Raw genomic sequence first — 13,037 nt, 5'->3', positions numbered from 1 at the left:
TCGGTCCCTGTACGATCGGTGCCAGAGCTTGGTCCGCATTGCCGGCAGTAAGTCGAACCCGTTTCCAGTGAGAGTTGGACTCCGCCAGGGCTGCCCATTGTCACCGATTCTGTTCATAACTTTTATGGACAGAATTTCTAGGCGCAGCCAGGGTGTTGAGGGGGTCCGGTTTGGTGGGCTCAGGATTGGGTCACTGCTTTTTGCAGATGATGTTGTCCTGTTTGCTTCATCAGGCCGTGATCTTCAGCTCTCTCTGGATCGGTTCGCAGCTGAGTGTGAAGCGGCTGGAATGGGAATCAGCACCTCCAAATCCGAGACCATGGTCCTCAGCCGGAAAAGGGTGGAGTGCCCTCTCAGGGTTGGGAGCGAGATCCTGCCCCAAGTGGAGGAGTTCAAGTATCTCTTGTTCACGAGTGAGGGAAGAATGGAGCGTGAGATCGACAGGCGGATCGGTGCGGCGTCCACAGTGATGAGGGCGCTGCATCGGTCTGTCGTGGTGAAAAAGGAGCTGAGCCGCAAGGCGAAGCTCTCAATTTACCAGTCGATCTATGTTCCTACCCTCACCTGTGGTTATGAGCTATGGGTAGTGACCGAAAGAACGAGATTGCGAATACAAGCGGCCGAAATGAGTTTCCTCCGCAGGGTGTCTGGGCTCTCCCTTAAAGATAGGGTGAGAAGCTCAGTCATCCGGGAGGAGCTCAGAGTAGAGCCGCTGCTCCTCTGCATCGAGAGCAGTCAGATGAGGTGGCTCGGGCATCTGATCAGGATGCCTCCTGGACGCCTCCCTGGTGAGGTGTTCCGGGCACGTCCAACCGGGAGGAGGCCCCGGGGAAGACCCAGGACACGTTGGAGGGACTATGTCTCCTGGCTGGCCTGGGAACACCTTGGGATTCTCCCGGAAGAGCTAGAAGTGGCCGGGGAGAGGGAAGTCTGGGCATCTCTGCTCAAGCTGCTGCCCCCGCGACCCGACCTCGGATAAGCGGAAGAGGATGGATGGATAGCACTAAAAAGTTAAAGGAACAGACTGCATGCTACAAAAAAAAAAAAAAAAAAAAAAAAAAAAAACACACCACCTCTTAATCCTAAATCAGTCAGTGCTATGGAGGAAGACTTGCTCGAAGGCAAATCTACATTGTCATAGGCAGAACATTGCTCTTTTAAATAATGTTTACTTATTTTCTATAAAATCAACACAGATCCATCCATCCATCCATTTTCCAACCCACTGAATCCGAACACAGGGTCACGGGGGTCTGCTGGAGCCAATCCCAGCCAACACAGGGCACAAGGCAGGGAACCAATCCTGGGCAGGGTGCCAACCCACCGCAGGACACACACAAACACACACCCACACACCAAGCACACACTAGGGCCAATTTAGAACCGCCAATCCACCTAACCTGCATGTCTGTGGACTGTGGGAGAAAACCGGAGCGCCCGGAGGAAACCCACGCAGACACGGGGAGAACATGCAAACTCCACGCAGAGAGGACCCGGGAAGCGAACCCAGGATCAACACAGATATATGACAAAAATCACGTTCTGTCTTGCGCCCCCTTTTTTAAAAACAAAAGTCATTTAACAAGTAAAGCCCTGGAAGGCAGACCATACAACACAGGTGCACATAATACAGTTTTTAGTGAAACGTACCAGAGAGGACATCAGCAAATGAGCACATACTTTGCAAAACAAAAAGAAAATTCATATACAGTATACTTAACTGGATTCATCTTTACATGGTAGACTGGTATTAACAGCAACGAACCACCCATCACAAGTAAACTGTAATAAAGTACCCGAGTTGCTGGCAGAATGTGACGATGCGGGTTCTCTTCACGCTCCCAGCGTCCTTATAGGAGCCTCGAACCCAACACCGTCGATAGTTATAACCGAGATGAGCTGACAAATGGGGACAAATCTCACATGAAGCCAGGGGATATTTCCAAAAAAGTGTATAAGTACTTTTATTAAAATCAATCAATGACTACATCTCGCCTGAAGAAGGGGCCCGAGTTGCCTCAAAAGCTTGCATATTGTAATCTTTTTAGTTGGCCAATAAAAGGGGTCATTTTGCTTGGCTTTTCTCTACATTCATAATGGCTAACACGGTACAACACCCTAGTACTATTAAATAATAATAATAATAAATTTTATTTATATTGCACTTTATATTTTAGCAATCCCAAAGTGCTACAGAGTAAAAATAGAATAATAAAATAAAAAAAAAAACAGAAGAGTCTATAAAATACTTTAACAAAATGACTTTCTAAAAAGATGAGTTTTTAGGTTTCGCTTAAAGGCCTCAGTCGACTGTGGGGCTCTCAGGTAATCAGGGAGGGCATTCCACAGCCTCGGCGCCACCGATGAAAACGCCCTGTCACCCATGCTGCTGAGCTTAGTTCTGGGGACTTGAAGAGTGTTAGTGTGTACAGAGCGGAGGGAACGTAAGGAGTTATGAGGGGTAAGGAGTTCCTGTAGATAAAGAGGGGCATATCCATAAATGCACAGATGGGTAAGAAGGGAGACCTTGTACTCTATTTTGAATGAAACAGGGAGCCAGTGAAGGGTTTTCAGGATTGGGGTGATGTGATCATACTTTCGCACCCTCATCAGGATCCTGGCAGCGCTGTTCTGAATATACTGGAGTCTCTGGATACTCTTGCCAGGAATCCCAATGAGGAGCGCATTACAGTAATCCAGCCTGGAAGAGACAAAGGCATGGACGAGTTTCTCTGCATCTGCCAGGGTGAGTAATGGGTGGAGTTTGGCGATGTTCTTGAGATGGAAAAAAGATGACTTACAGAGATATTTGATGTGGGTGTCAAAAGTAAGTTGGGAGTCCATTCTAACACCCAAATTAGTAACAGATGTGGAAAGAGGAATATTTTGGCCAGAGAAAGTAATACTGGTGATGGTAGAAGAAATCAATCAAAACAAAAACGTGCATTAATTCAATAAATAAACCCATAAAAACAAGTGTCCAGTGGGGCTAAAAACCATCAATAAATAATCCTTTAAAAATCAGGTTAAAAAATGCACAAGTTAAAAATGCAGCCTCTCACTCGCTTTACTCCTTGGCCCTCCCATTACTCACAGCTGGCGGAGACCAACAGCCACGAGCAACTTCAGCTAACCTACGTCTTATCCCCGTTACGGATGTCACTGCCAGACCATCGAGATCAGCTCTCCTCCCTCGATCTTTCGCGCACCCGCAGTCGCTCCTCAGATCCCACGGGAGGACACCTCTCTGCTCACCCCACTCACTTATTTTCAGAGGGGCGAACTAACCCCCAGAGCGCCACCGTCTAACGCTCCTTCGCGGGGCCCCAGCCCGTGGTGTCTCCGAATCCAAGGTGGCCAGATCGTCCTGCTAAGCTGCCATTCATCCACTTTCTTTCCATTTCTCTCTATCACAATTTATCTCCCCTTTTCTCTAGTTCGACCCGTACATATACACCCCCGAGTGCAAGTGCGACTCGCTCCTATCACCTCATGAACTCCCCGCGGTCATGCAAACGCGCCCATTTTATTTATTGGAAGCCGCGGACCCGCTATACCACACAGAATATAAAAATAAACAACAAACTGTTCAAAAACTGAAACACCGCGTGTAACGTGGGGTGCTTTTTACCTTATGTTGTGCAATAAGAGCCTCTCATCCAATCGATCTGTCACCTTCAAAAGTGCCTCCTGATCTATGAGGTTTCCCAATTTTATTTGGTAAGCCCCGCCCCCCGCAACTCATTGGCTAGAGAAGTGGAACTTCCTTCAATGTACGAGTTGTATCCACTTCATCATATGAACCCATATGGCTAGACGCGGATTTAGGTGACGTATGCTCACAAGTGGATAAATGTGCAACCTACAGCGCGCGATTTAAATGGGAAATCCGGAAACGCGTTCTGTTCAGTGCCGCGTGTTCTCGTGTACGCGCGCCTAGTGTTTCCCGGCTAAGCTGTCTGTCCCTCCTTCTTCCATGTCTCATTCCGCTATGCAAGTGGCTTAGAAAGAACAAGATGCGGACCACTCGTGTTCTCACCCGTGACCACGTATAATTGCTTGGTCTTACTCGCCGCGTGTATCTTTTCACGTCGAGATGCCAACTGGCTTGCTTTGGGTTTTTTTAAAGCGATGCACTGAACGCAATCTGACAGGATTGGACTGAAGCAGGGGGGGGTGTGGCTGACTCAGCTGTACCACGCAAAATAACACCGCTACTCAATGGACCTTGTATTTGAACTTACTGATACAGCGACTGATTTATCAATCGAATTAATTTAATATATATGAACAATACTGCACCACCCTCTGACACTCCAAAAGCCAACGAATTATTTAGCATGTGTGTCGGGACACGCGACTGGAGCTCCTTTATGCCAACAGCAATACCTCTTTATTGCGCCTCACTGCTGTGACTAGGACGGTCAACTCAAAAGGTTTCTTTCTTTTTAGTCATTTTGGTTTGTGTTAAATACTTATACATACACACTGTGGTCTTATGTATTTATTTATTTAAGGAGCTTCTGTAAAAGTCAAATTTCCACATGGGGACAAATAAAGTTCTATCTATTATGTGTATACAAGTAAAACCATGCGTGCTTCTATTTTATTAGAAATCTAAGGGGTTGTCAAAGGCCACTCCTCTGAAGGGGAACCTAACCCTGGAGTAGAAATGCAACAAACCAGTCTGCAGAGGCCAGTGTAACTCTGAATGCAGCAGCGTCCTGGGAACATGGAAGTAGTGCAAGTGATGCCAATGGATGAAACAACCCGATTAAAAAGACCGGATCAATCCTAAGAGTCAAGCTGGACTCGCCACAAGAAGTGGCACAGCAGGCGGTCACTCAGGGAGTTGCCAACTATCCGGGACAGTAACTCTCACACACTTTATCAGGAGCACCTTCAGTAAGAGACAAGAGGGAACTGCATTAGTCCAAGGAGCACAATGTGAGGTCATTGGTACCATCAATCTTCAAGCTCTGTAACGAGTCACCCCCTTACACTGTGTGCCATTATATTGTGCCAATAACAGACATCCTGGACTGTGAAACTGTAATTGGCAAGTATGCACAATTCTAATCACTTAATAAGTACCTGCACTATGTTAATATACTTGTAGATTTCACTTTTTTTTTTTTAACTGTCACATGCAAAATATACAGTGCAATCTGTCGTGTAGTGCTTAATTGCTCAACACCATTGACTGTGCCTTTAAGAATATAAAAGGACAACAATAATAATGCGCGAATTTATAAATAGGGCAGCACGGTGGCGCTGCCTCGCAGTCAGGAGACCCTGGTTCGCTTCCCGGGTCCTCCCTGTGTGAAGTTTGCATGTTCTCCCCGTGTCTGTGTGGGTTTCTTCCTGGCGCTCCGGTTTCCTCCCACAGTCCAAAGACATGCAGGTTAGGTGGATTGGCGATTCTAAATTGGCCCTAGTGTGTGCTTGGTGTGTGTTTGTGTGTGTCCTGCAGTGGGTTGGCACCCTGCCCGGGATTGGTTCCTGCCTTGTGCCCTGTGTTGGCTGGGATTGGCTCCAGCAGACCCCCGTGACCCTGTGTTCGGATTCAGCGGGTTGGAAAATAGACGGATGGACTTTATAAATATAAACAGTTCATAAAATTTTAAATACGTGAAAAATAACACCTAAATGAATAACTTAACTGAATGTAAGAGGGACACTTTCCTTTTCAAAGATGGTCTGTGGACTTTGATCTCTGATTCCGTACCGTTACCTGACTTGTAGGGCAGACAAGAAACTGTTGTTGGGATGGCTTCATACATTGGTAATTTTCTCTGCCCTGGTCCTAATCTTACTTTTATATTTTTGTTTTTAATAAACTTTTCTTTCTTCATCTTGTAAAGCACTTTGAGCTACATCATTTGTATGAAAACGTGCTATACAAATAAATGCTGTTGTTGTGGTCAGGTATTACTGTTGTAGATGTCTTAGAAGTTCAGCTGACCACACCACACTCCCTGCCTGCCCTGTTACATGATTTTCCCAATCCAGGCAGTAACGCCTCCTTTCAGTGGTATACCTGTAGATGTTTTTAGGTAACTGGTAGATCTCATGAAATCCCCGAGACGTCTGAGGTGGGAACGATTCTCCTTATATGTGTATTTGTACTCTGTTAGCATACTTAAGATTACAGTGGAACCTCGAGATACGATCACCTCTGTATACGAGAAATTCAAAATACGAGGAAAGTATGAGCGAAAAATTCAGATCTAAATGCGAGCATTGGCTCACGTAACGAGCCACGTGCCAGGCTGTGGGTATAGCTCACGGCTTAGCGAGGGGGCGTGGTAGCAGTTGTGAGCCGCGATGTCTGCGTTTCTCACTTAAGTGCACAGGTGGGAAACTGCCCACACCCATGATTGTTCCTGTGGCTGATGGGCTGCAGCTGCCATGTCCTCCCCGCATATATAGAGAAGCGCGAGAAGAAGTAAAAGGAGAGAGAGAGAGAGAGAGAGAGAGAGAGAGAGAGAGAGAGAGAGAGAGAGAGAGAGAGAGAGAGAGAGAGAGAGAGAGAGAGAGAGAGAGAGAGAGAGAGAGAGAGAGAGAGAGAGAGAGAGAGAGAGAGAGAGTGTGGTAACCCTAGCAGCTGCCATGTCTTCCCCGCATATATAGAGAAGCGCGAGCCAGTTAAGGGGGAGAAGAAGTAAAAGAAAAGAGAGGAGAGGAGAGAGAGCGGAGGTTGCAGGAGGAGGAAGGAATCCGCAGCAGTAGGAAGTCGGTGCGAGAGAGCGAGCGAGTACAGGCTCGCGTGTAGCTGAACAGGCGAGCCAAACAGCTGAAGCAGGACAGTGTAGAGAAGGTCAGCTGCATTAAGTGTCTCGCCTGTTGCAGAGCCCGCATGGGAGAAGCAGGTGAGACGGTAACAGAGAAGAAGCACCGGGGATTGTCATCTGTTTTTTAAAGACTGCATCCTTTTGACGTTTTAACCTCGTGTTAAAGGATTGTTATTCTTATGTACTTTAAACCTCCACTTCACAACTGTTTTAAGGATTATTTATTTAAAGATTTATTGAATGCTCTACTGCACTTTGGACACCTGTTTTGATTCTTTTAATAATCAGTTCTATTATTTACCAGTGTTATTTATTAAAGGTAGACTACAGTATATATAATTTATCAGTGTTATTTGTTAGGAAAATTGATTTTTATGTTAATATATTTGGGGTGCAGAACGGATTAACTGGATTTCAATTATTTTTAATGGGGAAGTTTGTTCTAGATACGAGAAATTCGCTATACAAGCTCAGTGCTGGAACGAATTAAACTCGTATCTAGAGGTTCCACTGTATTAGAATTCTTGTTACATGCAATTTGTGCCTTTTTATCTGTTGCTGTAACCCTGCAGTTTCTTTCCAGGCTTGATCAAGTTTTTATATAAAAATCGTAACATAGATGTAGAAGCCTAGAACTAAACCGCCACAGTGAGTGATCTTTTTATAAGTTATCAATTCTGTATTTTTATTATCTTTTTAAATTGAATACTACTAAAATTATTAAAGAAGTTAGCTGGCGCATCCAGATGTAGAATTCAGAATCAAAGCTGTTCAAAATTTAAATACAACACCTAATTAAAATTTAGCTTAACAATTCCCTCTGTAAATAACCTGCAAAACTTACCTGATGGGTTTTAAACTGCAAAGGCTTAATTTGTGCCTCTTTTCCTCTCACGTCTTCCAACGACGCGCTGGTCTGGGTAACTCCCGATTAATGGATGAAAACATCAGGAAGCACGTCGACCCTGCAAAGTGCGGCCGGAGAATGCAAGAACTGAACCAAGGAGGCGGCGACAAAATGCAACAGACGCCACTCCCATGTCACTGCCACTTATGGATCACTACGTCATTTGAAACCTATACAAACGTTCGTCTTCATGAGAAAGACGTGGTTGTCACAAGTAAATAAAATCCAAATCTGAGATCAGTTGGGCGCCTCCTGTATTTCTGCATATCATTATTAGTTTGCTTGGATGTCCTGGATATTTTTCCTCCCTTTGGATAATCGAGTGCCTGGGCCTGTTTTCGCGGTCCTTCATTTTCTGTCATTTTCACTTCGAATATCACCAGCTTTCCGACAATTACTCCTTGCAGTCGTCGAGCTTTCATTGTTGCGTTACAGTTCCACTCTTGGCAACTGAAATACTTCGCGATGGGACGTTTCACACCAAGACTGCGAACCTTTTACTGTATCGCTTTAGTGCAGCACAGGAGAGAGAGAGAGAGAGAGAGAGAGCTTGACTACCACGTGACTGATGATAAAGAACAGCCAATTGGATTGCAGGGTAGTGATGGGCCGCTCGATACTCAGGTTTCGACACTGTGTCGAGCTTTCGAAGCGCCGCTTCAAATGCGCCAGTCACGTGATTTTGAGTCACGCTAGCGTAATGACGTCATTGATATCTGCGCAGTCAGCAGTCGATTTGGTCACTCACTAGTCTGTTAAAGCGCTTTGGCTCAAAGCGTAAAAGCAGTTGTTCTTGCTACAGCGATAAGATTCGCTAACCCGAAATCAAATCCTAATTTAGGCTCGTATATGTTGAAATAAGGATTTTGTATAAAACAGTTAAGTAGCACTTGTCTGAAAGTTAACAAATATATTTTGGAGACTTTATGAACGATTTACATGGGGCACCTTTTTCCTTGGTGTGGAATCGTGTCCACCTAGAATCTGTAACAAATTAATGAGCATATTTTGCGTAAGGTAGCACATATTATAACAATCCAGAATCTACTCTACGCCATGTCGATCATATCAGAGAGGCTAAGAAAAGCGTCACTAAAGCCGACGTGGTCATTACACCAGTTTATGCGCAAGACACTCTCATTAAACGTTTTTACTATTCAGTGATTCCCAGATCTGTAGCTGATTTGTATTACTGATTTCCAAAAAGCAATGTGAGTAAAAGCGTGTGCTGCATAACTAATCACAACTGTCTTCTGCAATTTTAGGAAAGCTGCGGGAGTTCTGCGTTAATGAGACAAAAACGTTGTAAAGAAACTTTGCGAATTCATCCAGAGGTGAACATAAAGATCACTCAAGTACTGACAAGAAGGAGCAGCTGGATAAGCACATCTGGAGCCAAACTTTCAAAAAAGCACCTGACTTTGTCAGCAACATCCTTTCCTTCTGAATGCATCTTATCAAAGGCTGCGCCGGGGGGTAAATAAGTAATCTTCCGAACTGCAGCTCAACGGAGTAAATCATTGATGTAAATAAAATTATTGAAAGACCAAGCTTTTGTCGTTTCTGTATTCTTAAACCATCTTCCAGTCCCACAATCCCCCGCAGTCACTGTCACATTTAACGTTCCCTGCTCCTCACCTGTCGTGTCACCCAAAGCATCAACACTCTGTGTCATTCAAGGCTTTACTGTCCTTCCTTTCATAGACATAAACTAAGACACACATTCCCTCTACATACGTGTCCAATAATAATAGTAAACTGGCAGGAACGAGAAAAAGCACAAGATGGGAATATTCATGACAAGAGCCTCGGCATCAGGGTGAGGATGTGCCTTGTCACCCATTACGTGAGCTCGTCTGCCACCCTTCAGTTGCACTGGCACACGTTACACTCTGGGGCAATTGCAATGGAGAATACCGACAATGTACACCTGCAGAAGTGGAATAAATCGACTGTATAAGTAGAACATTTCAGATAAACTATGAATTTTGTTAATCATAAACAATGCAACATAACTATTATATGTGTTGTTACTTTTTATTTATTCTCACCAAACGTTACATATCTACATGGGAAATGAACAAGGTTAATATGTTTATAATCATTCTCACTAAAATACACTGTCAAAATATATTAATGAGCAAACTGAGACACATTGGCCTTTAGGAAATATCAAAAACCGTATGCGCTGCCATTTAGGACACAATGCATTGTTAACGTGACGCACTCTCTACTGATGCGATGTCACAAAAAAAAAGAAACAGCACATTCCGTGCAAACTCATCGCCTCCTTGGTTTTTGACCTTATGATTGTCAACATCAAATCAATAAAGTCATTTTAAGAAGATGACAAGTCTGCTATAGTCAGTTCAATTAACGCTCCTTTTAAAAAATTGCTTATACCGAATATAAATCAGAATCTCAATGATGCGGGACTCGCGAGTAGTAACGAATAATATATGACACTGAGAAATTGTAATTCCTAATAACGGGAACAAGTAAAAACTACGATTTCCTAAAACGGACACTGTAAATGTAGGCATTTCAATAAATAATTTAGGAGACTTGTGTGTGCATTTCAATACCAATTTAAGAACTACGTAGGCTACCTGTTGTACTATAAACGCTACCTCAAGCAGCACTTAACAGTAAATAGTCTAACAGGACAATGACGGACTGTACGAAGATGCTGCGCCGCTACAATAAAGGGTCACACTGTCATTCTGCATGTTTAGAAGGCGCTGATTGGCTGAAACTGTTTATAGCGAATTGTCTCAAATTGGTAGTGCCGTATAGCGATCAGAAACGAAAAGACACATTTAGGCATGCTGGACAGTAGTTTGTTTTTTCTACAATACAAATTCAGTACGACACCAGGGTCTCCAAACACACAAATATGAAGCTTATTACGTTTTACAGTGAAACTCTTTACATACACAATAGAATTAGGGACGTGTGCCCTCTGCCCGTCTACGGCGGCCCAATCTTCCCTCGACAGCTCGATTCGCTCACTATCCGTCCAAGCTGAAAATATTGTTAAATGGAGGAATTGAAAAAAGCCTTTAACAAGTGGAGGATCGACGACGCGAACCCCTGGTGTTTTTATCGAAAGACAGTTGTGATACCATTGAGCCACCTAATCAGGATAATCAACGAGCTTCACACAACTGAACTACTACTACTGTTCTTACTGCGGCGGATGTGGAAATATGTTGTTTGACATATGCACGTTAAATTGGTTTAATTGACACGCGAGTATCATTGTTGTATTCTCCTAATGAAGACAAAAAAATTATATTTATAGATGTATACTATATGACGTACGGTTTTGAACAAAATTAAGCGTTCCATAAAAAGGTTGCACGATTTACCTAATCTTTTTATATATATAAAGTTGATATATGACAATATATCTTTGACACTATGTATCAGACAAAGGAAATCACAGCAAACCACAAGAACAATAATTACTTCTCAGCAACTACCTGAATTGTAGTTTAACTATATTAAGTGAAGTGTGTAATGTCAATACGAATTACAAAATATAACTAGAGAGTCAAGTGTCAGATAGACTCTCAAAATATAGAGGTCAATGCCTTTGAGTGTGCTGAGGCTTCACAAAGATTCAGTAACCATGTCTGCTCGAGGCTTCGAAGCCCTATCATGATCCAATCTCTGTACTACGCATGTCTGAGAGAAGGGTATTGCTGCAGACCGAAGACTTTATGGGCGGATCTGAAGGCGGGATAACTGTAAATGGAAGTGGATAGTATTGGCTAGTTCAGAATTTCAACGAATGAGATTGTTGTTAAAGTATGACAATCAAAAACTCACTCAATGTTTGAAGTTGTCTATCAAGTGTAACTTCCACCAATCTTTTCACAGTTAGTGATCCCTACCGCTTTGAGGTTCCGCCTCATAGAGTTTCTTTTGAAATAGCCTCGCTCTGTACTAAGCAACGAAACTCCGTTAAAGTAAAGAAGACAAAGCAGCAGCGAAGAAACTCTATTAGACCAAAGAAGAAGCGACGAAACGAATTGTTTGTTATTTCTGACAATGGAAGTAAGTTTGCTTCTAAATTAAAACGTATGAAATTTGCAATTGCTAAGTTTTCTTCGTGTTTTTCAAATAACTTTTTGTTTCTTTGTTGTGATTGTACGTTTGTATAAATATTAATATATATATTGTATTCACGTTTGTATTAATAATAATTTTCGCTGTAGTAATTGATGCATATTCAGTGCTTGAAGTGGCCCGGCACTCAGCGGTGCCGGCAACTCTTCAAACACCGCAAAGCAAGTTTCACGGGCAACATCCACCCAAACGCACCCCCTGTCCGGTGCTCAGTGGAATGCTAGTTGATCACCGCCAGTAGTTTGGTTCCCTATGAACTCTGTGAATATTTACATTTGTGAGATGTTTGATTAAAACGCTGTAATGTTATTTTACATTTTTTTAAACAGGATCATATCACAGTCAAAAATACCACAGCCATTCCGTCAGTACTTCAATCTTCAGATGTGTTTTTGTGCCCTTTCTGTCATCCGCGACTGTATTCTTCACACTCGTATATACGAGCAAATGAACACTTGCGAGATCACCGCAGAACAGCAGTTTCCTACGGAGGTACGTGTATCCCACTTTTTAAATTAACTCAGGCTGAGTAATCTTTAAACCAATTTATCAATGAATTAATTTTTCTGTATTGATAATTACCACGTATGGTGTTCAGTCCTTTCTTTTAATCTCAATTGGACGTTTTTCAGCTTCTTTATTTATGCACAGAATAAGAAATGAGACAATCCCAGGAGCAACACAAATGAGAGATATCTAAGAAAATACTGGAAAGTAGACTGAGGTGGTTTGAATTTGTAATGAGTAGAGATAATGTGTATGTGGGTAAAAAGATGATAAAAATGGAAGTACAGGGGAAGAGAAAGCTAATGAGGCCATAAGCAGAGATGGATGGATAAAGTAAAAGAATATCTGAAGGGCAAGGGTCTGACAGGGGAGTCAGTTCAGGGCTAAGCTGTATGGAGAATGCTGATCAAGCACATTGACCACACATAGAAGTGGGAATTGATGATGATGAAGAAGAAATTGTTTGGCACTTGCAGCTCTTTAACCAGCTGTAGTGTCATATTTTTCATATACAGGTCAATTGCCTATATTTTTCTGTTGTATGTAAAACACTGCAGTGGTTGATGTAGTTTGCTGTGCTGTTAATGACAACAGACAACATTAGGAGAACAAACCTGCAACCTACATTAGCTCAATATAAATTAGTATTTTCAGTTTTATTTTAAGATGTAAGTTGGCTAAAGAGTATATAGGTT

The 13,037-nt window shown here is 43.0% G+C and overlaps 1 protein-coding gene across 1 annotated transcript in view; it reads right to left on the bottom strand.

Moving 5' to 3' along the window:
- The window catches only part of LOC114655306 (uncharacterized), a 53,786-nt gene extending 45,572 nt beyond the window's left edge, over positions 1-8,214 (bottom strand). The window contains exon 1 of the mRNA XM_028806198.2: positions 7,639-8,214. The gene's annotated coding sequence lies outside the window, so the exon portion shown is untranslated. The remainder of the gene's footprint in view (positions 1-7,638) is intronic.
- Positions 8,215-13,037: the final 4,823 nt, after the last annotated feature.

Source organism: Erpetoichthys calabaricus, chromosome 8 (assembly GCF_900747795.2).
Source record: "Erpetoichthys calabaricus chromosome 8, fErpCal1.3, whole genome shotgun sequence".
Classification (NCBI taxonomy): Eukaryota; Metazoa; Chordata; class Cladistia; order Polypteriformes; family Polypteridae; genus Erpetoichthys; species Erpetoichthys calabaricus.
This window is presented reverse-complemented; position numbering and strand designations above follow the sequence as displayed.